Source organism: Oncorhynchus mykiss, chromosome 14 (assembly GCF_013265735.2).
Source record: "Oncorhynchus mykiss isolate Arlee chromosome 14, USDA_OmykA_1.1, whole genome shotgun sequence".
Taxonomy (NCBI): Eukaryota; Metazoa; Chordata; class Actinopteri; order Salmoniformes; family Salmonidae; genus Oncorhynchus; species Oncorhynchus mykiss.
In genome coordinates this window covers 4,279,161-4,305,511 of record NC_048578.1, presented here as the reverse complement: position 1 = coordinate 4,305,511, position 26,351 = coordinate 4,279,161, and the positions used below count along the sequence as shown (strand labels likewise).

Here is a 26,351-nt window from a genome sequence, read left to right as displayed (position 1 = left end):
GTGGAAACGCTTTCTCTGGAGTGATGAATCACGTTTCACCATCTGGCAGTCCGACGAACGAATCTGGGTTTGGCCAGGAGAACGCTACCTGCCCGAATGCATAGGGTCAATTGTAAAGTTTGGTGGAGGAGGAATAATGGTCTGTGGCTGTTTTTCATGGTTCGGGCTAGGCCCCTTAGTTCCAGTGAAGGGAAATCTTAACGCTACAGCATGCAATGACATTCTAGACGATTCTGTACTTCCAACTGTGTGGCAACAGTTTGGGGAAGGCCCTTTCCTGTTTCAGCATGACAATGCCCCCGTGCACAAAGCAAGGTCCATACACAAATGGTTTGTCATGATCGGTGTGGAAGAACTTGACTGGCCTGCACAGAGCCCTGACCTCAACCCCATCGAACATCTTTGGGATGAATTGGAGCATCGACTGAGAGCCAGGCCTAATTGCCCAACATCAGTGCTCGACCTGACTAATGCTCTTGTGGCAGAATAGAAGCAAATCCCCGCAGCAGTGTTCCAACATGTGGTGGAAAGCCTTCCCAGAAGAGTGGAGGCCGTTATAGCAGAAAAGGGGGGACCAACTACATATTAATGCCCATGATTTTGGATTGAGATGTTTGACGAGCAGGTGTCCACATACTTTTGGTCGTGTAGTGTAGATAGTTGTACTCAATGCAAAAAAATACAACATAGAAAGAAATGGAGAGTGCGAGACAGCAAAATAGATGTAGAGAGAGACTGCAAAAGAGATAGGGAAAGAGACAGCAAGAGAGAGGGGGGAGAGAGAGCAAGAGAGAGATAGGATTATAAATAAAAAATATTGCAAGCAAAACTAGTGAGCCAGCAAAAGGGAGAACCACCCTCTCCTGCTGTTGTTAGGCCAGAGACATGTTGTTCTGTGAGCAGGCTGACAGCAGGGACTAGCCAGGGTCAGCTTTAAACCTCCACAGAGACAGGGAAAGGTCAGTGGCCACCCTCTGTCTCTGGCTTGTGGCTGTTCGGTGTTCTGTGGCTGTTTGGTGTGTCATCATGGCATGGAGCATGGAGCGGTCCATACACACACACAGACACACACAGACACACACGCATGTGCACACACACACACACACACACGCACACGCACACGCACACGCACACGCAAACTGGTTCTAATTAAACAGAACTGCAAGAACTGGTCCTTGAACCCCTACTGAGGCTTTTCAGCAGGAGTTTAGACATGACTTGACCAGTGCAGTTGGGCGAATCTCGTGTTTTAACTGTTTGTGTTCCTGAGCTAAAGGAAATGGCTGAATTGAGAAATTCATTCTTAGTTTTTGGGGAAGATATTATATTTTGTTTGTATGAAAAGGAATCCTCTCACCTTGTAAGCAGTTCAAATGGCTTGTTTGATTTGAACTCTAACCTGACAAAGATTCATCTGAGGATGCAGGATTAAATGCAGAGTATTCATCTCTCTAATAATCCTTATTCGGCAGCTTTATGGCAGGGGCGAGGTTTCCCAGCACCATTATATAAAATGCAATGGTCTCTGTGAGGAGCAATATCTTGTCTCTCTTGACCATTGGGTAACATTCATTATTTTGGCTACAATGTTCTATCCTTATCCATGCTCAGGAAACAGAATTGGTTTTGAGAAAAAGTGAAATTTGACATCCATTAAAAAAAAATTATAATCTGACTTTTTTTAAATACATTTTCTCAGACCCACTTAAACTAATCATGTGCGATATTTGACTTGAAGAAGAAAGAAAAAAAAAGACATCACACTGGGTTATTTTAAGGTGAGGTGTTGACACGCGTTCTAAAGGTCAGAACATAATTCAACCCCAACGTCTTCATGTAAACTATAACACTTGATAGTAATGCTCATTTAGGCATCACTAAATAGGCGTCAACAACTTTTTGTGATTTGTGTGATCACACAACCGGATTGTGTGACGATAGTAAGAAGAGAAAAACGGACAAGGAGACACATCTGTGTCGAAGCTAACGTTGCCTTTCACATTGTCACCGTTGTTAATCGACAGTTCTTCAAGGTTCGCCCATTGTTAAAACTCAACATTGATTGTGTTTGCCAAGAATTCCCCATCCTTGGGCTGCATGCCATATGAGAGGAAATATACTGCATTTGGCTCTGCAATTGAAATGCAAGCTGAATAACCCAGCCTGATAGCACATGCGGTAGCTCTAAGAGATTTTAGTGTGAGCCATTCAAGCAGCTGTTGTGAATGCCAGTCACACAAATAATGTGGCTATTCAAGTGTAAATGTATTTCTCATGGACAATTGTGAGAAAATGATTAGCTGCAGTTGCCGGCACGTCCAGGCTATTAACTTTTGACGTGGGTAAAACGTCTGCAAAACCAACATCCTTTCCGAGGATGACACGCTCGCCTCACTGTCCTATACATCACGATGACACCAATTGGACACCTGACGTCAGTCTGCATTGACGCATTACCATTGATTTTCCTCGTGCTTCCCAGTCACATTGTGTAAAGGGACCTACATACAGTAATGTAGCTGTGTCCCCTGGCACATGTGCTGTACAGTACACCGACTGGACGTTTCAATTGTTATTAGTCATATATTGAGTAACCACGTGGTATATACTGTCCAACGAAATGCTTACTTGCAGGTTCCCTCTCGACATTGCAATAACAATAAGAAATCATAAATGAGAAGAATAGATAATAATAATAATATCAAATAAATGGATCAGTAGAATAGAAGACATTTTAGCAAGCTAAAACGAAAGGCACGATTTATAGTACAATATTTACACGTGTATCAGGGGAAGGGGGCAAGTGTTTAAATTGTGCAGTATTAGAAATAGTAAATAGAGTCAATTAGCAGCAATTGTGATGTGTGTGTATCATGAATGAGTGCGTGTGTGTGTGTGTGTGTGTGTGTGTGTGTGCGTGCGTGTTTGCTAAAGTGCGGAGAGTCAGTGCAGGTGGTCAGTCCAGTTAAAGTGTTCAGCAGTCTAATGGCTTGTAGACAGAAACTTTCTCTGAGCCTGTTGGTATCGGACCTCATGACCTCACGGATACCATGTGACGTATTTGACTGGTTTGTGACCCACTGACACCCACCCCGGTTAGAGGGGAATGAAGCAGCCCAAGAGTTAACATGGGAATGAACATGGGAAGGGTTCTGTAATAATGAAATTGCAATATTTGTTTAACCTTTCTCTCACTAGGCAAGCCAGTTAAGAACAAATTCTTATTTACAATGACGGCCTACAATGGCAGCAATGAATATACACATCTAAGATGCAATGAACAGAACAAAGTAATGAATGAATATGAATGAGCTATACTGTGTAATGGCATAGAACTACAAGAGCATAATAGGAAGAACAGTATCTAATAACCAGGTATTACATAATAATACAGGAATAACGACTAGCAGGATTGCTAACAATATTAACAACGGCAGAGTAAGTGAAAACAAGCTACCTAACACCATACAATGAGGCTATACAAATGGGCACCATAAATAGCAAGTATTACACATAGAAATTACACTAGTGGTAATAATAGCCAATACTAATGTCAACAGTGTATAACATATAAATAGTGTTAGATGAGTTTGTAAACTAGCTTAAACTTTAATATTACAAAAGTAATATTGAATTGTGTTTGGTTGACCATGCAACCAAATATCACCATTTAAAAGAGATACAACTTTCCAATCATTAGATACATCTGAGCCACTGGATCAATCCTATTCTTTAACTGTTCATTTTGGTTTAGTTGGAGTTGTGAATCCAACATATAATTTAACTTGTCCACAAGTTAGTAGGCAATTTACTGTATTGCAAAAGTGAAGTTGAATTGTGTTTGGTTGTCAAAGCAACCACATATCGACATTTGAAGGAGATGTATCTTTTGTGCCGCTGACTTAGTCTGGTTTTAATTCCAGTTTAACTACAAATTACAACTGATATGTTGGATTTAGGTCTCCGTCTCAGCCAAAAATCTAAGTTAAGGAATAGGACTAAATCAAATGAAACGTTATTGAAAGTGCATTTAAAGTGCATGTGAAATCAATCAAAGCTTGAACTCCTAGGCCTATATGTATTGTCTATTTTTAGTTGAACCCTGGGTTGAATTTAAAACTTTGCAAATGCTATATAGGCATTAAAGTATATTTGTTGATATGACTTTAGAGTATGGTTACATTTTGTTTACTTTGTTTGACCTAACCTTCAATAGCAACAGTGGATCTATTGAGTTACCAAGAGATCTCTCAATAATCATTCTCACGATAGCACGTAGTAGTCAGTGGCAAATATCAAAGCTAAGCAGGCTTGGTTAAAACCCTGAACAGGAAACCAAAAGGATAGCTGTAGATAGATTAACTCTTCAGTAGGAGGCACTGCCCAGCCCATTGTTTTTTTTTGTTTTTGATAGTAAATACAACATTGAAGATCTGATGTTGTTTCAAAGGTACAAACTCAACATATTTTATACAAGCTTTGTCTATGTTGAACATTGGTTACCATGGTGACATAATCCCGCAGTTGAAATTTCACCCTCAAAACAACAGTTCACGTTGATTCGTTTAAAGGAAAATCCAACATATTTTCCACGTAGATTCCACGTCACAATGCATTGACAAATTACGTTGTAACAACGTTGATTCAACCGGTTTGTGCCCAGTGGGTGGTAGGGAACAATCAGAAGGGGCTGATAAAGGGCACTCCGTATACATCCTCGGGGCTCACAAAGGACTGAGACGATTGAGCCGACATACTCTATGGCAGGGGCTTTTAACAACGCAGCCTGAGCCTGGACTTAAATGGGCCCTCCTACAGCCTGCTGGCTATTCTTGCTATACGTCATCACATAAATCACACTAGTCATGTATCGTTAATAAAACAAATCATATGCAACATGTTTATATGATACTTTATATGATGTTTATATGTACTGTATATTCTGCTGCCTTTCTCAACTGCTTAATAATGCTGTACCATGAGATGAATTACTGTGAACCCCAGGGGAATGTACATTAACTTGGTTTTACCACCTGGGATGCATTTGTCACCCTTCTATAGGGTCTCTCCCTAGAAGTCTATTTGTGCAGCTACACACGCACGCACACACACACACGCACAGCCAGGCCAATCTCCTGGCCCTCATAGCAGGCAAACTAATAGCCAGTCCTGTGTAAGTAAAGGACTTTGCCTCTTGCCCCAGAGGACCCCGTGCAGTGTGAGTTGTGGCAGGCAGGAATAACCGAAGGTGTCTTCCCCCCATATGCTCACTATCACCATGAGTCACAAAGCTGAAATCTACTCATTTGCATCTGCTGGAGCAGAACAGATAGCCATCCAGAGATGATTTATCTACCTCAGTCTTTTTCAGAGGGACGTGAGACTGTCCACAGGCATAATGTGTCTTCTTCATTATCTCAACACATAGGAGAATAGTTTGTTTCTTGGTTTGTTAGTCATATTAAAAATGATGCTATTTAAAAAAGTGTGCAGCGCATCAACTCTTCATTCAACCAATCAAATTGTGCCAGCTGAGAAAAAGTTGCTTGTGGCAATGCAGAGGAACGTAAAGACTAAGCTGTATCAACAAAAAATGGATTGCAACTTGCAAAACATGCGGGAAGAAAATGACAGACACAACAACTTCCAACTTTGTTCGACATTTGAAGCTGCACAAAGAATGGTAAGTCGTGGCTAATATAGCCGACCGCTATATCATTCATAACTTTGCTAGTGTAGCATGTTGGCTAACGTAATGTGAAATCAATGAGCCTCCACACAGTCAGTGCGGGAACGTGATCATTGCACCCAAGATTGAGCTACAAATGGCTAGGCAGTTGGTAGCCTAAATCCTGCCTGATGTTACTGCTGTTCCTAAAGCCATTGACATATGTTAGCCTACTGTAACCACACACAGTGTGTGTGTGTGAAGGTTGGGAGATTGTGTACAAGCCTACATCACCCGATTGCGCCCCATAGGGATCCTCAATAGTGGGGAGGGGGTGTGGGGGGGGGGGGGGGGATCTGTATGAAATATGAAGTGGTATTACATTTGGTGAAGAGCACATTATGACTTGTTCAAACTCAAAGTTTAGAATTTGAGACTTGACTTGAGACTTGACATGGACTTGACTGTCTTGATTTGAGACTTGAGTGCTAAGACTTGAGACTTATTTGTGACTTGTAAAACAATGACTTGTTCCCACCTCTGCTTTTTGGACTACCTGACCAAATTCACAGAGAAATTTAAGTTATAGATCTGTCATTCTCATTGAAAGCAAGTATAAGAATTCGTAGATCTGTTATGTGTGTGCTATTTCTATGCTTCCCATTCTTAAGTTTCGTTTTTGCATCTTTTACTTTCGGTTTTGTACACAAGCTTCAAACAGCTGAAAATACAATATTTTTGGTTAATGAAGATACTATTACAATTTTAGCAACCAGGAAATGGCGTCGTGATTCCTGCATATTGTCCATTTAATTGTCTGATAACAAATACATTAGGCTGATCAATTCATTCCAACCCTAAATAGTCTGATAGGGGGGATTTGGTTTAACAAAGTTGAACTGGGTAGGAAATAGCACTGTGGTCCGGAAGATAAATCCATCTGACAGTACCGATGCACCAAGTCTGGAATCAACAGGTCCCTGGACAGCTTGTACCCCCAATCCATAAGGTTGATAAACAGTCCGGGTAGCTATTTGGTTAACTATTTCACTATCTGCAATGACCCTTTTTCACAAACTTTTTTGACTCATCATGTATGCTGCTGCTACTGCTTATTGCCTGTCACTTTGTACATATCTACCCCAATTACCTCCTACACCTGCACATCGTCTCTGTACCCCTTGTGTGTAGCTAAGATATCATTACTCGTTGTCTTTCACTTTCTATTATTTTTCTATTTTCTATCTCTCTGCATTGTTGTAAGCATTTCACTGTTAGTCCACACCTGATGTTTATGAAGCATGTGATGAATACAATTTGATTTGATTTCTGCTTGTGCAGAACCCTGATATCACCAGCTCCTTGGGCAAGGCAATAAATCACAATCAAATGACTGAGGTTTGCCAAATGCCAAGGCTAATTTCCCCAGCCAAAGCCCAAGTATGCCTTATTCATGTCGAGATAATTACCAAGGCAGTGGGCGTTAGGTGTTCTTGATTGAGAGGCATATTTCCAAAAGGTGGATGTTTATAGACCTGTTGCCTTCCCCACATCGTTCACAGCCCCTCATTGTGGAAAATGTGTCTTCTCGCTATGTCTCATAAACACCTCATATAATCTTATCTCTCAGTTTAAGGGCAGGTCCCCCCCAATTACCTCCTACACCTGCACATCGTCTCTGTACCCCTTGTGTGTAGCTAAGATATCATTACTCGTTGTCTTTCACTTTCTATTATTTTTCTATTTTCTATCTCTCTGCATTGTTGTAAATGGGTCTTGTAGAGACGATAAACATATATCTCTATAAAGGCAATGGGAGATCAGAAAGGAAATAGATATACCTGGTTCAGGAGAATTGCATTGACGACAACCGTAGAGGTGATTCATAGGCCCCTTATTGGCTTTGGATTTAGGATGCTTTTATGTCTACTCTGGATAGCTATTTAAATTTGATATACTAAAAGGCCCATGAGGCAAAGGGGTTGGTCACAATTCATTCTCACTAACTGCACTTTCATAATATCACTTGTTTCCTTTGGCCTCCCTCTGAAACGGTAAAACATATCCCCATTCCATTTTTTTCAGGGGGAGCAGGCCATTGTGTTTTTCTCTGATGTACTAAAGGTGAGGAATGAAACCAACCTTGGCGAGTTCGAAGATGGATGACTCACAAGAATGCCTCACAAGAATGAAATAAGTTATATCACTTTTCCGTTCATCCTGTGGGAAGAAGAAGGTGTAGATTTCAGTGTGTGGGATCATCCATCTCCAAAAATAATTTGAGGGAATATTATTCTCATTATTTCAAAACAAAGTTATTACTATTTGACAAACATCTGTCAAGGCATGTTATTTTGTCTAAAATGTCAATGGACAACTTCCGGTGAAACTGGAGGGTGCGCAATTCAATTCAATAATCAGAAAAATTATGAATGTTAAACATTTAGGTACATATAAATGTCGTATATCGTCTGAAAGCTTAAATTCTTGGTAAATCTAACTGCACTGTCCGATTTACAGTAGTAATTATAGCAAAAAACATGTAATGCGATTGTTTGATGACGCCGCCCCACATCAAAATATTTTTACACCGGCACAGGTTTCATACATTCACAAATAATGATTAAATATTCACTTACTTTTTGAAAATCTGCCTCTGATTTGTCATCCAAAGGGTCCCAGCTATAACATGTTGTGTCGTTTTGTTAGATAAAATCCTTCTTTACATCCCAAAAAGTCAGTTTAGTTGGCGCCATCGATTTGAGTAATCCACTCGTTCAACATGCAGTGAAAGGAATCCAAAAATCTACCCCTAAACTTTGTTTCAACAAGTCAAAATAAGTTTCTATTTACTCCTCAGATACCCTAAAAGAAGTATGTTCAAAAGGAAACCGATTTTAAGCAGGTGCATCCTGTCTTCATGGCGCACGCTAACACGAATTTCCAGGACTGTGTCCCTGTACTAAAACTGATATTTCTTATTCGTTTTTGCAAGCCTGAAACTTTGAACATAGACGACTGACACCCTGTGGAAACCGTGGGAATTGCATCCAGGGAGCTAATTTTCAATATGACCGTTTACTTGCCTTTCTAAGAAGATGGTCTCTCGAATAAAAAATAATTCAGGTTGGTTTTTCTTTGGATTTTCACCTATCATATCTATTGTGTTATATTGTACTACATTATTTGAACATTTCTACAAACTTCAAAGTGTTTTCTTTCCAATGGTACCAATGGTATATGCATATGCTAACTTCAGAGCCTTAGCAACAGGCAGTTTACTTTGGGCACGTCATTCAGGCGTAAATGGAGAAAAAAGGTGCCAAGCCCTAAGCGGTTTTAACACTCATGAGATCATGCCGGATACTGTAATGGTAAAGGCAGACGTGGTTGTAAGCGTGAACAGTTGCATAACGTTCACTACATTCATTGATTATAGCCAAGTCGTTAGCTCTTGCCCAATAACTTCCACTGAGGCGTGACAGAGGATAATCTCTATCTCAGTCTGGTGTTGGGAGGAATGGAAACCGTTGGACGAATATTGGTCAGCAGGTCCAAACTTCACCAAAAAAGGAGGTTGTTGTCCGGTCCAGTGTGAGGGAGTTAGCTGTGTTGTGTTGACAAACATGCTATGTGAGAGGGGAGATATGGGGGGAGTGAGTTTACAGAGTCTCTACAGAATGGGAGGGATGAACAGCAGAGGCGAGCTGAGGTCAAGCGGTTGATTTCAATCACCTCGGAGAAATCAGTCTTTTTTTATTCAGACGTTCTAAGGTCAGGTATTTCTTTCCTGTGAACTGATGTCATGTCAGTTTAAATGAGGGGAGAGAGAGGAAGAGAGAGAGCGAGAAACAGAAAAACAGAAGGAAAAAAACGTTTTCGAAAAACAACTAAAAAAACTCATTTTCTCAAATGATAGAAAGATGACTCACTAGTCAGATACATGGCCGAGGAGGGTGATTGCTCAGAGAGTGTGAGAGAGAGAGCAAGAGAGAAACGGAAGGAAAATTACTTTTCGAAAAACAGACAATTGATTTAACTGAACTAAACTAAAAAACAAATTTTCTCAATGATAGAAAGATGACTCACTAGTCAGAGACGTGGCTGAGGAGGGATATTACTAATTTCACATTGTCACTGGATAGACATGGGCAGAGGACAGGATTATTAAGACAGGGTTTGGGTCAGGTGTCCCTGCACTTGATCATTTTACTACGGTGAGTCATATCCTGCAGGAAGATAGTCAGAGGACATTAACCTTCATGTCACTCCTTAAAGTCACTCTGAATGTCACATAGGACTGATTGTGTCACAAATGGACACACTTACCAAGCATTTACATACACTAGCAGGGCGCGATACCTCTGAAATTGATGGAGGCGACATGACAGTTGAGGAAAAAAGGAACAGTATGCTACCTCACCACCCTCCTGATGTGATCAAAACAACAATAGCAAAGCACACAGCAATTACCTGTCTGAAATTAGATCCGTGTACACCAAGACCCACGCTGACATCAAACGTGTAATCAAAGTTATTCTCACATAAGTGCAGCTCGGAATTAACAATGCCCACAGAGTTCAGAATTAACCATTTGAATCAGATAGACACAGCTAAAGTCAACCAGCATTAATGAAACGTCAGAACTGGGAAATGCAACGTAATGGCGCTTTATCTGACCACCCTTAGAGTATAAAAATGCAATGCTGTGTGTGGCTTGCAGAATGACGATTCATGACCTTGAACTGGACGCATGATGGGATCATTAACTGGAAAGGAATTGCAGATATGAAACAGCAAAAATAGAGATCCCAAACCTGAACACTCATTATTAACATTTCAGAGAATGCTTTATGGTGGGAAATTGCAAGATTGTTCTAATACTTTTACTGCATCAAATAGTTGTTTTATGGAACAGAATAGAGTATTCTTATAACTATTGTGTGTTCTACTGAGGATGGGCCTCTGGGAGATAACACTGACAGGAGATTTACAATGTCTCTTGGGTGATAAAACCTAAAGAGACCGCATTCCAGAGCATGAGGTAGTGTTTCTGTTCTATATGGTACCAGGGTGAGATGACCCTAGGGCCAGACCCTGGTCTGTACACAAAGATGAGTGCAGATACTGTCCGCTATGAATTATAGATATCTTTCATACAGATCTTAACCTTGTGACCCATTCTATATACTGTATCTGTTGTTCGTCATATAGGTTGAAAGGGGTGTATCTTAGCTCTAAAAGACCTTTGTACTTTTGTGTCGGGGCTCTCAGCTAATTGTCTGAGGTTGATTCATCGACCAGCCATCGCTATTGCAAAGCTCTCACTAATAAATATTTGATTTAAGTATAACTCTGACTTGTGATAAGTTTGTCTCTCCTCGTTTGATAGTAAAGAAATTAACCACCACAGCTTTTGAGCATTTTTACAGAGACTATTGGCAAATAAGATTTGGATCCTCTGTGTAAGAAATTATTAATGGTCTAATTTACCTTGGAGTGGGTGGTCCATTCTGAGTCACACAGCAGGCTTACAGTGCAAGCATCATATAAGGACAAATTATCTCGTTAAAACCAGTAGTTTTGTGGTATAACATTTAATAGTCTTGTCTTTAAATTCTCAAAGTGTTTGGTGACTGTTTTGACAGCGAAAGCCTGATTTCTCTGGATCCAAAACAGATGTATTATTGGGGGTTTGGAATGTGAGTTGGCATCCTATTATCTCTGCTTCACCGAGTTCACAAAATACACTGTATCATTTGGTTATTTTTGGATCAAAGCCAAAGCTTTGCATATGGGCACCTCACATATAGACCTCCACACCAAATATAGACTTGACAAGTCAACAGACAGTTAAGTTGGAGGGTTATTTAACCATTGTGTTTTTCTAATAGGAGCACATGGGTGCAAAGGTTCTAGACTTCTAATTGATCCAGTAATAGGGATGTTAGTATACAGATTAAGACTCCTGCAGACTGATGGATCTACATACAGTGCGCTCACCTCAGATTCCATTTGGCAGTAGTTCATTTGAAGCATCTGGTCTCGGTTCATCCCCTTCCGCACCTTACTTCACAATGTTTGATAGACAAGTGGCGCAGGGGTCTAAGACACTGCATCGCAGTGTTAGAGGCATCACTACAGACCCTGGTTTGATCCCAGGCTGTATTACAACCGGCCGTGATCGGAAGTCCCATTGGGCGGAGCACAATTGGCCCAGCGTCGTCCCGGTTAGGGGAGGATTCGGCCGGGGTAGGCCGTCATTGTAAATAAGAATTTGTTCTTAACTGTCTTGCCTAGTTAAATAAAGGTTCAATAAACAACTAAAAATGAATTGAACAAATAGACACCTCACAGTGTTTGATAACGATTGATCTGAACAAATACACAAATAAATCCTGAACAGAATGTCCTTGTAAAACAGACTTAAACGGGTATGTTACTAAGCTAAGGATCCTGGGACTAGGAAACTATGCAGTATTTTTTTTTTTTTAACCTGTTACTTATTACATTGGTACCCCAGGTAATCTTAGGTTTTATTACATACAGTAGGGAGGAACTACTGGATATAAGAGCAACGTCAACTCACCATCATTACGACCAGGAATACGACTTTCCCGAAGCGGATCCTGTGTTTTGCCCACCACCCGGGACAATGGATCGGATCCCAGCCGGCGAACCAATACAACGATGCCGTAAAAGGGGCAGACGAAGCGGTCTTCTGGTCAGGCTCCGGAGACGGGCACATCGTGCACCACTCCCTAGCATACTACTCGCCAATGTCCAGTCTCTTGACAACATGGTTGATGAAATCCATACATGTATAACATGTAATACTAGCCACTTTAAACAATGCCACTTAATATAATGTTTACATACCCTACATTACTCATCTCATATGTATATACTGCACTCGATACCATCTACTACATCTTGCCTATGCCGTTCTGTACCATCACTCATTCATATATCTTTATGTACATATTCTTAATCCCTTAACACTTGTCTGTATAAGGTAGCTGTTGTGAAAGGTTAAATTACTCGTTGGTTATTACTGTATTGTCAGAACTAGAAGCACAAGCATTTCGCTACACTCGCATTAACATCTGCTAACCATGTGTATGTGACAAATACAATTTGATTTGATTTGAAGAGGGCATGACAAAGCCTATTCCCCCTCAGGAAACTAAAAAGATTTGGCATGGGTCCTGAGATCCTCAAAAGGTTCTACAGCTGCAACATCGAGAGCATCCTGACTGGTTGCATCACTGCCTGGTACGGCAATTGCTCGGCCTCTGACCGCAAGGCACTACGTACGGCCCAGTGCATCACTGGGGCTAAGCTGCCTGCCATCCAGGACCTCTATACCAGGCGGTGTCAGAGGAAGGCCCTAAATATTGTCAAAGACCCCAGCCATAGATTGTTCTCTCTACTACAGCATGGCAAGTGGTACCAAAGTGCCAAGTCTAGGACAAAAAGGCTTCTCAACAGTTTTTAACCCCAAGCCATAAGCCTCCTGAACAGGTAATCAAATGGCTACCCGGACTATTTGAATTGTGTGCCTCCCTCCAACCCCTCTTTTACGCTGCTGCTACTCTCTGTATATCATATATGCATAGTCACTTTAACTATACATTCTTGTACATACTACCTCAATTGGGCCGACCAACCAGTGCTCCCGCACATTGGCTAACCGGGCTATCTGCATTGTGTCCCACCACCCGCCAACCCGTCTTTTACGCTACTGCTACTCTCTGTTCATCATACAGTGGGGCAAAAAAGTATTTAGTCAGCCACCAATTGTGCAAGTCCTCCCACTTAAAAAGATGAGAGAGGCCTGTAATTTTCATCATAGGTACACTTCAACTATGACAGACAAAATTAGAAGAAAAAAAAATCCAGAAAATCACATTGTAGGATTTTTAATTAATTTCTTTGCAAATTATGGTGGAAAATAAGTATTTGGTCACCTACAAACAAGCAAGATTTCTGGTTCTCACAGACCTGTAACTTCTTTAAGAGGCTCCTCTGTCCTCCACTCGTTACCTGTATTAATGGCCCCTGTTTGAACTTGTTATCAGTATAAAAGACACCTGTCCACAACCTCAAACAGTCACACTCCAAACTCCACTATGGCCAAGACCAAAGAGCTGTCAAAGGACACCAGAAACAAAATTGTAGACCTGCACCAGGCTGTCATAGTTGAAGTGTACCTATGATGAAAATTACAGGCCTCTCTCATCTTTTTAAGTGGGAGAACTTGCACAATTGGTGGCTGACTAAATACTTTTTTGCCCCACTGTATATACCATATCTACATGTACATACTATCTCAACCAGCCTGACTAACCGGTGTCTGTATGTTGCCTCACTACTTTTATAGCCTCGCTACTGTAAATAGCCTGTCTTTTTACTGTTGTTTTATTTCTTTACTTACCTATTGTTCACCTAATTGCTTTTTTGCACTATTGGTTAGAGCCTGTAAGTAAGCATTTGGCGCGCGTGACAAATAAACTTTGATTTGATTTGATGTTCCTTTTCTACATTGAAATCTTTGTATCAGCCACTTCATGTTCAACAGTTGTATTTTGTACTTTCCGGATAGTTATAATATACGAGTACCAGTAAATGGTTGACGACTAGGCAACTATGCATTGTAAAGCACAGCTGTCAATCATCATTTGTTACAGTGCTGATAATGGGTGAAAAACATTGAAAGATCCTGAGTCACTGACCAGACCCCACTGAAGACTTGCCCGTGTTGGATGAATGTCGATGACTTTTCCGGGAAGAAATGTGATGAGCACTAGAACGTTGGAACAAGGCCCTGCTCATAAAATCTATTTTTCATTCTGATTCGAGATCGGGATGTCTGCCACGCTGCTTCTTCAACTTGCTGGAGCTGACCAAGCAGAAGAGCTGATCTTATGGAAAAGGAGGACATGACTGAATTAGGACATCGGATCTGAGGAGCTACTGGGTACTTCTAGGTACTGGTAGGGAGGGAGCTTCTGTCCTTTTTTAGCACCACCCCTAGGGTCATGGCTAGAAAGGAGACTTTTCGTAGCAGGTTAGGAGAATTTACGCAGTAGGTAAGGATGATTAACATAGCAGGTTAATAGAATTAGGTTAAGGTTATGAAAAGAGTTAAGGTTAGGGAAAATGCTGAAAAATGTAACTTTTGCGTTTAATTTGACAAAAGCGGGATCCCTTCTAGCTATCACCCACTACTAGGCCATCATCTCTTCCCCTCTCCTCCATCTTTCTATCTCTTCCCTCCTCTGCAGCTGTTGCATTCGTACCCTAGCCAACAGCATGCCAGCTGGATAGCCCTCCGGTCTCAGAGAGCAGGCAGCGCCTGGCCCGGCTACTATTGGCCATATTTCTCCTCTGGAGGCAGGGCTGGATGGAGGAAGCGCAGGGCTGGGCTATGAGGAGTGTTGCTGGAGGGAGGTTTGGGCTGAAGAGTGCCTCAGATGTGCCCTGTAGAAGAGTCTGGAGGGCCAGGGAGCGAACACTGCCTCTCCCCAGCAGACAGCGGGGGACAGCAGGAGAGGGCAGGCACACAGTGACCCCACACTGGGACATGAACACTGGTTCATCTGTCGACTGAGAATGAAGGGATAAACAACCCACAGCAACAGCATCGGCATCAGTCACAGACATACCAACCAAGGCATCTGGTCTGAATACCCCTCAAAGACTTAACAGGATGGAGAAATAATGTAGCACAGAAAGATGTAAGCAACTTCAGCTCATTCATTATAATATAATACTGTACATGCAAACTTTTATCCAAAGTGACTTGCGGTCATGCGTGCATACGATGTTTACGTATGGGGGGGTCCCAGGAATCAAATGCTCTACTTCAGTGTTGACTGGGGTGGGTTTCGTTTCGTAATAGCGACTGTTGATAATGAGGGTGTGTACTGCCAATGAAGGCTAAAGAAGCAACAGTAATAAAGTGCCAAGTAGACTTTCTCCTTTGATGAGACTATTACAGAGACAACAGGGAGAGTGACAGGACAACAGTGGGGTTCATTTGGTGCCGTAGGCAATAGCAGCACATCTAGGCTCGGTAGACTCGGCTGACAAGTCAAATAAGAACCATCTGTAAGCTATTACGGCAAATGGCTGCTCTGTTAATGCTGCCCCTGCTGTGAGAGAAATCACTGAGACCACGGTAGAGCTGCCGCTGAGTGGTGGGCCCGGTGCAACGTATTTTTTGGGACCACACATAGTATTATTACAGCATACTTTATGGAGATGCATGATATAAGTATGCTGAGGATATACATTGTCGCCCAAGGCTACGATAATGACCAAGCCAGGGCATTTTAACAGAAATTCTCTTAACATTTCACGGAGAAAACTCAAATAAAATCATACCTTATCTTCTGACCTGAGTTTCTTGGAACCATGACTCACTACAGAATTGTTGGTTTGACCGTCGTTGTGAATAACAGTGCTTTGATTTGAACTTCGCAGTCATCTGCGCCATTCCAATCACACAGTGGTGTTCAGTTAAACAGAATTGCTGATTTCTCTTGTCATAGTAATACGGGGAAAGGAACCGGATACTGTGTTGTCAGACTAAAGACTGAGTTTCACCTCAGTCTCACCTCAAGGATGGACGTCACATCTTCTTTTCACAAGGTCACGGACAGACCCAGGAGAGGAAAGGTCAGGTCACGGTCATATTCATCAGAGCACACCGTAGCCAAACGTTTCTTATTTGACAAGTTCAGGTGATCCCTTCCTGTTTCAGTCCGTTTCTTCTATTTGGTGCCTAAATAGTACGACCCAGAACAGAGCTCTGTTGACAGAGCAGCTCATGACCACTAATCAATTACAATTACACATCATTATAGGGCTCAGTCCCACAGCACCTGCAGGGGAAAATCAATGCGGAGTCCTCAGTCCTGGCCACTCTGCTGGCACTGACACATTAGTCCAGGCTCCCTAATCGGCACAAAGAACCTTCCTCTGCGTCCTCCTCAAAGAGAGGAGAGGGGGGAGGTTGTTGTGTGCCAGGAGTCAGATGAGACTGATGTTCCAGACACCACCACAGGGAGGAGAGGGACATTAGCCTGTCCACTGTCATGCCTGCATGCACTCGCTGCTGCTGCTGTCATTGAGAAGTTAAATGCCTGGAAGACATAAATAGTGGCTGGCAGTGCCAAAAGATGAGAGGGGGATACAATACTCCATGACAGCAAACATAAGGTTCTGGTTTCTCTATCTGAACTGACATGATGAAATATAGAAATGTTCCTTCTACAGTTTTAGGATCTTAAAATCCAATGCCCTTTTGGAAGATATTGCTTTGCTTCATCCATCAATTATCTCAATGGAAAACCAAGCTTAAGACGGTGAATTATAGAATTGCTGGGTTCAATTGTGTCATATTTTTGTCTGGGTGTCCATGGCAACATCTGCAGTAAAGAACGGGACGACATACCTGTTTTGTAACGATGTGGAGACAGTCATTCCTTCTTCGCTCGATGAATCCAGATCCACTGTCATTCTTCAGATGAAACACGTCTATTATGGTGGAAGAATGGCTGACAGCTTGAAGTACAAGAAAATAAATGTATGTGATGAGAATGTGATAAAAGCCTCAATAACATAAAATCTGTACTATTTGTGCCTTAGGAAAAGGACACCCACATAAGGTTTCAGCTTTATTTCTCAATAGAATGCAATACACTATTCTACAGTACACTGTTCTATACCGATAGTGTTCATTTCAGGACTTGGCCAATTTTATGCATGTAATTTAATATTGTTGTTTGGCAGAAAAAAAACATTGTGAAATGAAGTAAACAAAATTAACTCTGAAAAGTATTAACTGGTGCTTATGGGCCTCTCCATCTTCACATAACTTTTTTTAAAACATTGGAGTCCACATTTCAATGGACTTATTGACCTCATTCACATGTACATATACACCAATATCCAGTTATTATTTGGGAGTATTCTGTTTTTTGAGTTGCCGCATATAAACATCATATTCAGTTTACAATAACCCGAAAAGTCTTGTCTCCGGTAAAGAGAAAGCCTGATAAGATGCCTGGGATGTGCTGTTCTAAAATGCGACACTGTGTCATATAAACATCTTATCCCGTTGACTGTTCTTCTTGCGGTCTGCACAGGTTCAGGTTCACATACCGCGAGTGTTGTGTGAGGATGTTTTCATCTGCTTGTCAAACAAATCACGTCAAAAAGATGGCTACCTGCGCAGTTCCATCCACGATAATGTTTTATGATAATTTACTACTGGCTACTTGCACCTCGAATTTAGACACGTTTCTGCTTATAATTTCAGACATTTTGGTAGGCCATTTGTTTGTTAACTATAGTTTGATACGTGCAGCTTCTCTCTCTTCTGTCGTAACATTTTCTCCAGAAGACTGTAACGGCTTTCTTCCTGGGAAGGAGAGGCGGACCAAAACGCAGCGTGGTTATAGTTCACGTTTTTTAATAAGAAAACTAAACATAATACAAAACAATAAACACGGCAAAAAACCAAACCAGTCCTAACTGGTGCAGAAAACACAAAGACAGGAAACAACCACCCACAAATCCCAACACAAAACAGGCTACCTAAATATGGTTCCCAATCAGAGACAATGACTAACACCTGCCTCTGATTGAGAACCATATCAGGCCAAACATAGAAATAGACAAACTAGACACACAACATAGAATGCCCACCCAGCTCACGTCCTGACCAACACTAAAACAGGGCAAACACAAAATAACTATGGTCAGAACGTGACAAAGACTACATAAATAAAGAACTGGTCACCAGAATAATGTCTTACATGGATAGATTAATGCATTAGTAATCGAGTTAACACCGGTAAAGATGTCTGTTTCGTTTAGTGATGCGGAGAAAACGCAATAACTTCAAAACAGTGGAAAGACTGGTCCTGTGCAAAATGTCCAAATGTCATCGATGAAACACGTTTATGATAAGACTTCAGTTCGTCTTGGCTGCATATTGTATGTGGTTAAATACTGTTTACTTGTATAACAGTGTCAAATATAACACATTACACGCTCATTCACATTATCCCAAGAGACGCTGACAGAAGGAAATTATATTTCTCCACTCCTGTTGCCTAAACAAAATGAACATTTGTGGTATAATTTCACTGCAAGAAATGCATCATTCTGCAGTAGTTAATACTATATTAAGCTACATGGGAGAGGTCAGCATCCATATTTCAGTTACTATTCCATTTAACCCATATACTTAAATGAGGAATATGCAGTTTATTCATGGATACATGGATACTCATGAGTGGGATATCAAAGGTGCATGTAAACAGCTTATCCCCAAATAAGACCTTAACCTGTTCGGAATTTCGGATGACTGACATGCCCAAAGTAAACTGCCTGTTACTCAGGCCCAGAAGCTAGGATATGCATATACTTGGTAGCATTGGATAGAAAACACTCTGAGGTTTCTAAAACTGTTAAAATATTGTCTGTGAGTATAAGTGAGCCACTATTCTGATTACTGTGCGCATGTAAAGGTGGTCACTGATATTTATTAAAGATCCTCATGGATATGCTGCCCTCTCGTGGTGAACATTGGTAGCTCATTCACCACGAGATTGGCGTTACCATAATAAGTATCAAGGTAGTGCCGTGCCCTTGAGTAAAGAGTAGGAAGAACCTACACCCACACGCCAAGTCATTCATTCCTGTCTCGGTTACAACATGCCAGCATATATTAACATTTAACAGCAAACATGTTTGTAATATTTATCTGTGTATTGTTGGCGCTGCTCACATAAACGATGTATCACAGTTGTAACATTTGTTTGGGTTCGGGAAAGGACTTCCCATGCATTCATCCTATAAGGTTTTTATTTTACCTTTGTTTTGATAGGAAGTCATGCTGAAACCAAAACCAGCGAGAACATTGTTTCCTTGGAAGTTGTGGGATCGTAAGTTTGTGTTTTCCCACATGGTTCTGGATACGAAGCCATACATATCCTGGCCGGTAAACATTTTTTAAACGTACTAAGAACAGAAGAGAAATGTTTGCCTGTTCTGGTCGGGTGAGCTAACGCCGTGGGTCTCACAATGGGGGTAACAAGAAGGTTTCCCCAGGTGAAACTGAATGGAAGAAAAAAAAAAGGAATACTTATTTTAAGAAGCTACATATACCCTACCATTTGTATTTTATATTTATACATTTGCTTAATCGATCTGGTCACTAACATAGACCTATAGCATTGCACCAAATTATAAAAAAAACAAAACATCTAATCTGTTTTTCAGAACCAAAAACGTGCGTGTTTTTTCTATTGACCAATGACCAAAGGCGGGCGCACATATCCAGATTAGTGACCAGAAAGCACAAATTTAATCTTCTACGGTTTCACCTGGCAATTTTTTCCATTTAAATACAGTTTAGCAATATGCTATGGACGCATCTTTGCCTGAACAAAAGCTACCTGGTGACTTCGTTGATAATTTTCATATTTCAGATAGGCCTAGTTTGGTTGGGTTAATTATATAGGCTACCTCAGTGGTCGGTAGGCCAACTAGCTATATGTCTAAAGATAGCTGTAACATCACACTGCCTCCAACACATATGGGATGAAGATATAATATAGTCTGGCAAATTAATTACAATATACAGGGCATTCGGAATTATTCAGACCCTTTGACTTTTTCCATATTTTGTTATGTTACAGCCTTACTCTGAAATGGATAAAATAGTTTTTCCCCCCTTCATCAATCTACTTTTAGACAGTTTTGCAAATGTATTACAAATAAAAAACAAAAATGCCTTATTTACATAAGTATTCAGACCCTTTGCTATGAGACTCGAAATTGAGCTCAGGTGCATCCTGTTTTCATTGATAATCCTTGAGATGTTTCTACAATTTGATTTGAGTCCACCTGTGGTAAATTCAATTGATTGGACATGATTTAGAAAGGCACAAACCTGTCTATATAAGGTCCCACATTTGAAAGTGCATGTCCGTAGAGCTCTGAGACAGGATTGTGTCGAGGCACAGATCTGGGGAAAGGTATGGAAACATTTCTGCAGCATTGAAGGTCCCCAAGAGCACAGTGGCCTCCATTAAATGGAAGAAGTTTGGAACCACCAAGGCTCTTCCTAGAGCTGGCCGCCTGGCCAAACTGAGCAATCGTGGGGGAAGGGCCTTGGTCAGGGAGGTGATGGTCACTTTAGACATATAGCCAGTAGCTCCAGAGTTCCTCTGTGGAGATGGAAGAACCTTCCAGAAGGACAATCTCTGCAGCACTCCACCAATCATGCCTTTATGGCAGGGGCCAGATGGAAGCCACTCCTCAGCAAAAGGCACATGACAGCTCGCTTGGAATTTGCCAAAAGGTACCTAAAGGACTCTGAGAACCATGAGAAGCAAGATTCTCAAGTCTGATGAAACCAAGATTGAACTCTTTGGCCTGAATGCCAAGTGTCACATCTGAAGGAAATATAGCCCCATCCCTATGGTGAAGCATGGTGGTGGCAGCATCATGATGTGGGAAGGTTTTTCAGTGTCAGGGACTGGGAGACTAGTCAGAATAGAAGGAAAGATGAACGAACGGAGCAAGGTACAGAGAGAGAACCTGCTCCAGAGCACTCAGGACCTCAGACTGGGTCAAAAGTTCACCTTCCAACAACGACCCTAAGCACACAGCCACAACAAGGCAGGAGTGGCTTCGGGACAGTCTCTGAATGCCCTTCAGTGGCCCAGCCAGAGCCCGGACTTGAACCCAATCTAACATCTCTGGAGAGATCTGAAAATAGATGTGCATCGACGCTCCCCATGCAACCTGACAGAGTTTGAGAGGATCTGAAGAGAAAAATGGGAGAAACTCCCTGAATACAGTTGTGCCAAGCTTGTTGCGTCATACCCAAGAAGACTCTAGGCTGTAATCGCTGCTAAAGGTGCTTCAACAAAGTACTGAGTAAAGGGTCTGAATACTTACATAAATGTGATATTTCAGGTTTTTAGTTTTTATAAATTAGCAAAAAAAATCTTAAAACCTGTTTTTGCTTTGGCATTATGGGTTATTGTATGTAGATTGATGAGGAAAAAAACTATTTAATTAATTTCAGAATAACAAAATGTGGAAAAAGTCAACGGGTCTGAATACTTTCCGAAGGCACTGTATGTAGACAGTAAAAAGTACAGGACCCAGTTATGCAGCAGAGATGATGCTATGACCTGGCCTGAAACCCGATCGATAAACACTTCGTAGCTAGGAAAGATCTAAGCTGAGTTGATTAAAGAGTCAGAAATGTCCGCTAGGCAAGACAGTTTAGAGATCGGGAGATCATTTTTTTAGGTCAGAGGGGTCCCACCTTTGTGAAGACGGAGCACATGGGCCACCTACCAAACCCTGGGTATAGCACTCGAGATCTTCGTCAGATTCAAAATATGTGTCAATCATTCCACAATCAGGGGAGCAGAAAGCTGCAGCTAAAAAAAGGATCAAGTAGATCAGCCCCCGTGGATTTTTTAAAACAAAAATCTAAAGCAAGGCGTTTAGCACATCACAAGCAGAAAGCTGTTGAAACGAAAACAAAGATTCACTGGAAGTTGACAGATCTTACATCAAGCCAACTAGAGCCTGGGAGACGGAAGAGCAGTCGGCTGACAGAGCAGGGGAAATTAATAAACCGCCATATATTTGAAAAAAAGACCCTGCCAAGACAAAATGCTGATTAAAATCATGACTTATCTTATTTTTTCTCAGTAATGATGCCAGAGTCTGAAACAACTTGCTTAGGCAAGGAAGGAGAGGAATTTCCACGCTTCAGTGCATGAACTGTTTTCCAACATTTAGAGGGATCACCAGCAGAGTCTGAGATGGAACTCACGCGGTGTTTGTCTGCCAGAGAGATACAAATAGATGAGAACAATTCTAGGGCAAATTCAGGGTCAGGCATGCTGCTGATAGAAAGCTCAGAATAATACATATAATGAAGCAACCCGTGGGTCTAATTTTTTTTTAAGTATCTTCATAATTATATGTGGATCAGTGTTTTTCTGTTTGGTATCTGCAATAGGACAGTGATCACTGAGATCATTAGCAAAAGACACCACTGGACAAGTACTTGTGGTGACTATATGTCAGAATTAGGTCAATTAGCGAGGAGTTTACATTAATCTGTGTGGTAAATCCCAGCTACAAATTAATATAAATTCATATTTTGGCTTATGGCCACATCTACAACCAACATCTCAAATTTATTAGAACAGTAATATTTAGAGAATATGATCCCATGAATATTGTTTGTACATAAATAGCAACTCTTCCTACTTTTTACAATCTATCACACCTGAAGATATTGTAACCACCAATTTCAATGTTGTATATTTTTTTTATTACATAACTATTTATGAGAAATACTCAGACACATTTTTATATTTGCAAAGTATGTGATCATAACTGTTAATCAATGAAATCAGAATTGTTTGTTGTCACCATTTGGTCTTCATCTCTCTAAACAGGAAGTGGCAATACCAATGCAAAGCTGATTGGGGAGATTCCAAGGATAATAGTTGGGGTTCCCAGGGTTCAGAACTAAATTAAATTATTTAATTTGATTAATTTATGGTACCTTAAATTATGTTTTGAATAGTATTTGTGTCATTTTTAGTCTTGTTGTTTTATTGGATTAACTACAGTAACTACAGTTTGTCTCCGTACGAGGAGCTATGGCTACATAAAGGCTTGAGTAGAGTCCTTCGCGGCACACCATGGGAAACTCTGATGCGTGTAGCACATAAACATAGATAGACATCGCATGATTGTATCTGTCCCATTACGGCGTCTGTGAGAAATCAGGCAGCAACATCTGAGGCCTTCTCCATTTTGAAGTAGTCCATTTTATTCGACTATTTCTGAGATGGCAAAAAAAATGGATTTGGCGGTATAAAGATTTTCAAACCATCATATCGTTTCTGAGCCAGGTTATACGGTATTACCAGAAGTGCACACCAAGGCATTATTGCCGAAAATATTTTGTTTTGATACACAAAACTATTTGGGTAACAGGGATCTTGATCCAGGTGGGGATTGAATATCTCTGCTGTAACCAAGATACTTGACCTTGACATCTGGCCACTTAGCCAGCAAGTTAGCAAACCAAATGAATAGCTGGAGCCCTGAGCTGGATATAACACACATCTTAAATTTCTTATTTGTTGAGTAGGGTATTGGAGGCTATTTCGTAAATGACATCGCCGAAGTCGAGGATTGGTAGGATGGTCAGTTTTACAAGGGTATGTTTGGCAGCATGAGTGAAGGATGCTTTGTTGCGAAATAGGAAGCCAATTCTAGATTTAACTTTGGATTGGAGATGTTTGATGTGGGTCTGGAAGGAGAGTTTACAGTCTAATTCTAAGTCAGAGCCGTCCAGAGTAGTGATGTTGGACAGGCGGGCAGGTGCAGGCAGTGATCGGTTGAAGAGCATGCATTTAGTTTTACTTGTATTTAAGAGCAATTGGAGGCCACGGAAGGAGAGTTGTATGGCATTGAAGCTTGCCTGGAGGGTTGTTAACACAGTGTCCAAAGAAGGGCCAGAAGTATACAGAATGGTGTCGTCTGCGTAGAGGTGGATCAGAGACTGATGTATACAGAGAAGAGAGTCGGTCCATGAATTGAACCCTGTGGCACCCCCATAGAGACTGCCAGAGGTCCGGACAGCAGACCCTCCGATTTGAAACACAGAACTCTATCAGAGAAGTAGTTGGTGAACCAGGCGAAGCAATCATTTGAGAAACCAAGGCTGTCGAGTCTGCCGATGAGGATGTGGTGATTGACAGAGTCGAAAGCCTTGGCCAGATCAATGAATACGGCTGCACAGTAATGTTTCTTATCGATGGCGGTTAAGATATCGTTTAGGACCTTGAGCGTGGCTGAGGTGCACCCATGACCAGCTCTGAAACCAGATTGCATAGCAGAGAGGGTATGGTGAGATTCGAAATGGTCGGTAATCTGTTTGTTGACTTGGCTTTCGAAGACCTTAGAAAGGCAGGGTAGGATAGATATAGGTATATCTATATCAATCTAGATAAGATAATCCATCCACCTGACAAGTGTGGCATATCAAGAAGCCGATTAAACAGCATGATCATTATACTGGTGAACTTTGTGTTGGGGACAATAAAAGGCCACCCTAAAATGTTCAGTCTTGTCACACAACACAATGCCACAGAAGGAGTGTGCAATTAGCATGCTAATTGCAGGAATGTCCACCAGAGCTGCTGCTAGAGAACTGAATGTTGTTCTAGAGAATTTGGTAGTACGTCCAAACAGCCTCATAACCGTAGACCACGTGTATGGCATCGTCTGGGCGAGCAGTTTGCTGATGTCAACGTTGTGAACAGAGTGCCCCATGGTGGCGGTGGGGTTATGGTATGGGCAGACATAAGCTACGGACAATTAACACAATTGCATTTTATCAATGGCATTTTGAATGCACAGAGATACCGTGACGAGATCCTTAGGCCCATTGTCGTGCCATTCATCTGGTGCAATCACCTAATGTTTCAGCATGATCATGCACGGCCCCATGACGCTAGGATCTGTACACACTTCCTGGAAGCTGAAAATGTCCCCGTTTTTCCAAGGCCTTCATACTCACTAGACCTGTCACCATTGAGCATGTTTGGGATGCTCTGGATTGACGTTTACGACAATTTAAAGGTATCTGTGACCAACAGATACATATCTCTATTCCAAGTCATGTGAAATCCATAGTCTAGGGCCTAATGAATTTATTTCAATTGACTGATTTCCTTATATCAATTGTAACTCAATAAAATCTTTGAAATTGTTGCATTTATATTTTTGTTCACTATAGTTATAGTTAAATGATAGTTATAAGCAGTGAGGCGGGAGTTAATGGCGCTGCCCAAGCTAAAAATAATTTTTGGGGAGACAAAAGTCCTCTATTTGTTTCTATGGTGTAGCATCAAACATTTGAGTGTGTAACTTTTTAGGGCCAAATGGCCGTTGCCCAAAACCAAGTTCAAATAATTAATCTAATCAAACAAACAAAATATTATCTGGTTGAAAACAGCCTATGTGGCATCGATATGAGCCCCAAAAAGTTATTCTAATGTCAAAATTGATTACAAAGTGTAAATAGGATAATTTTGGTCATAAAGTCAGTCTTGTCCTAAATTGAGATTTGCGAGATAATTAGGAAAAAAGTCACAGAATGAGGGTACGTAACAGTTTTCCTTGGGTTGGGTTTATTTCAATACTGCCAATATGCCCACAGCTGGCAGCACCCAAGTAATCATCATTTCGGAGCGCAGCAGCACGCAACCAGAGAGGAAGAGGCGAAGCAAGAGGGTTTACTCTGCCCAAAATCTGTCCACAAAAATAAGACCATGAAGTGAGGAGTTTTTGTATGGAGGTCAAATAGGAGTTTTGTAATGGTTAGGTTGTTATGAAAGCACTGGTATAATGACTTTATATCTGAGTTGTGCCTGTTGTTCACACGCGTATCTGCCCTCTCATTTGCTAGAATGGTCCCACCTTATCTGTCCTGCCTTCCATCTTTCAGGACATGTATTTCCATTGTTAGAGTGGTCACTCGACCATCTTGTCAATATCATAGATAATCTTTGACAAAACCCGATCATAAGGCCATGGTAAATTTGGTTTG

At 41.2% G+C, this 26,351-nt stretch overlaps 1 long non-coding RNA gene across 1 annotated transcript; it reads right to left on the bottom strand.

Moving 5' to 3' along the window:
* Positions 1-16,742: 16,742 nt before the first annotated feature.
* On the bottom strand, positions 16,743-19,902 carry LOC110489462. Its single transcript, XR_002468576.2, has 3 exons — positions 19,558-19,902; positions 17,130-17,239; positions 16,743-16,818 (listed from the first exon to the last, which is right to left on the bottom strand). It is a non-coding gene; the product is annotated as an uncharacterized LOC110489462 (long non-coding RNA).
* Positions 19,903-26,351: the final 6,449 nt, after the last annotated feature.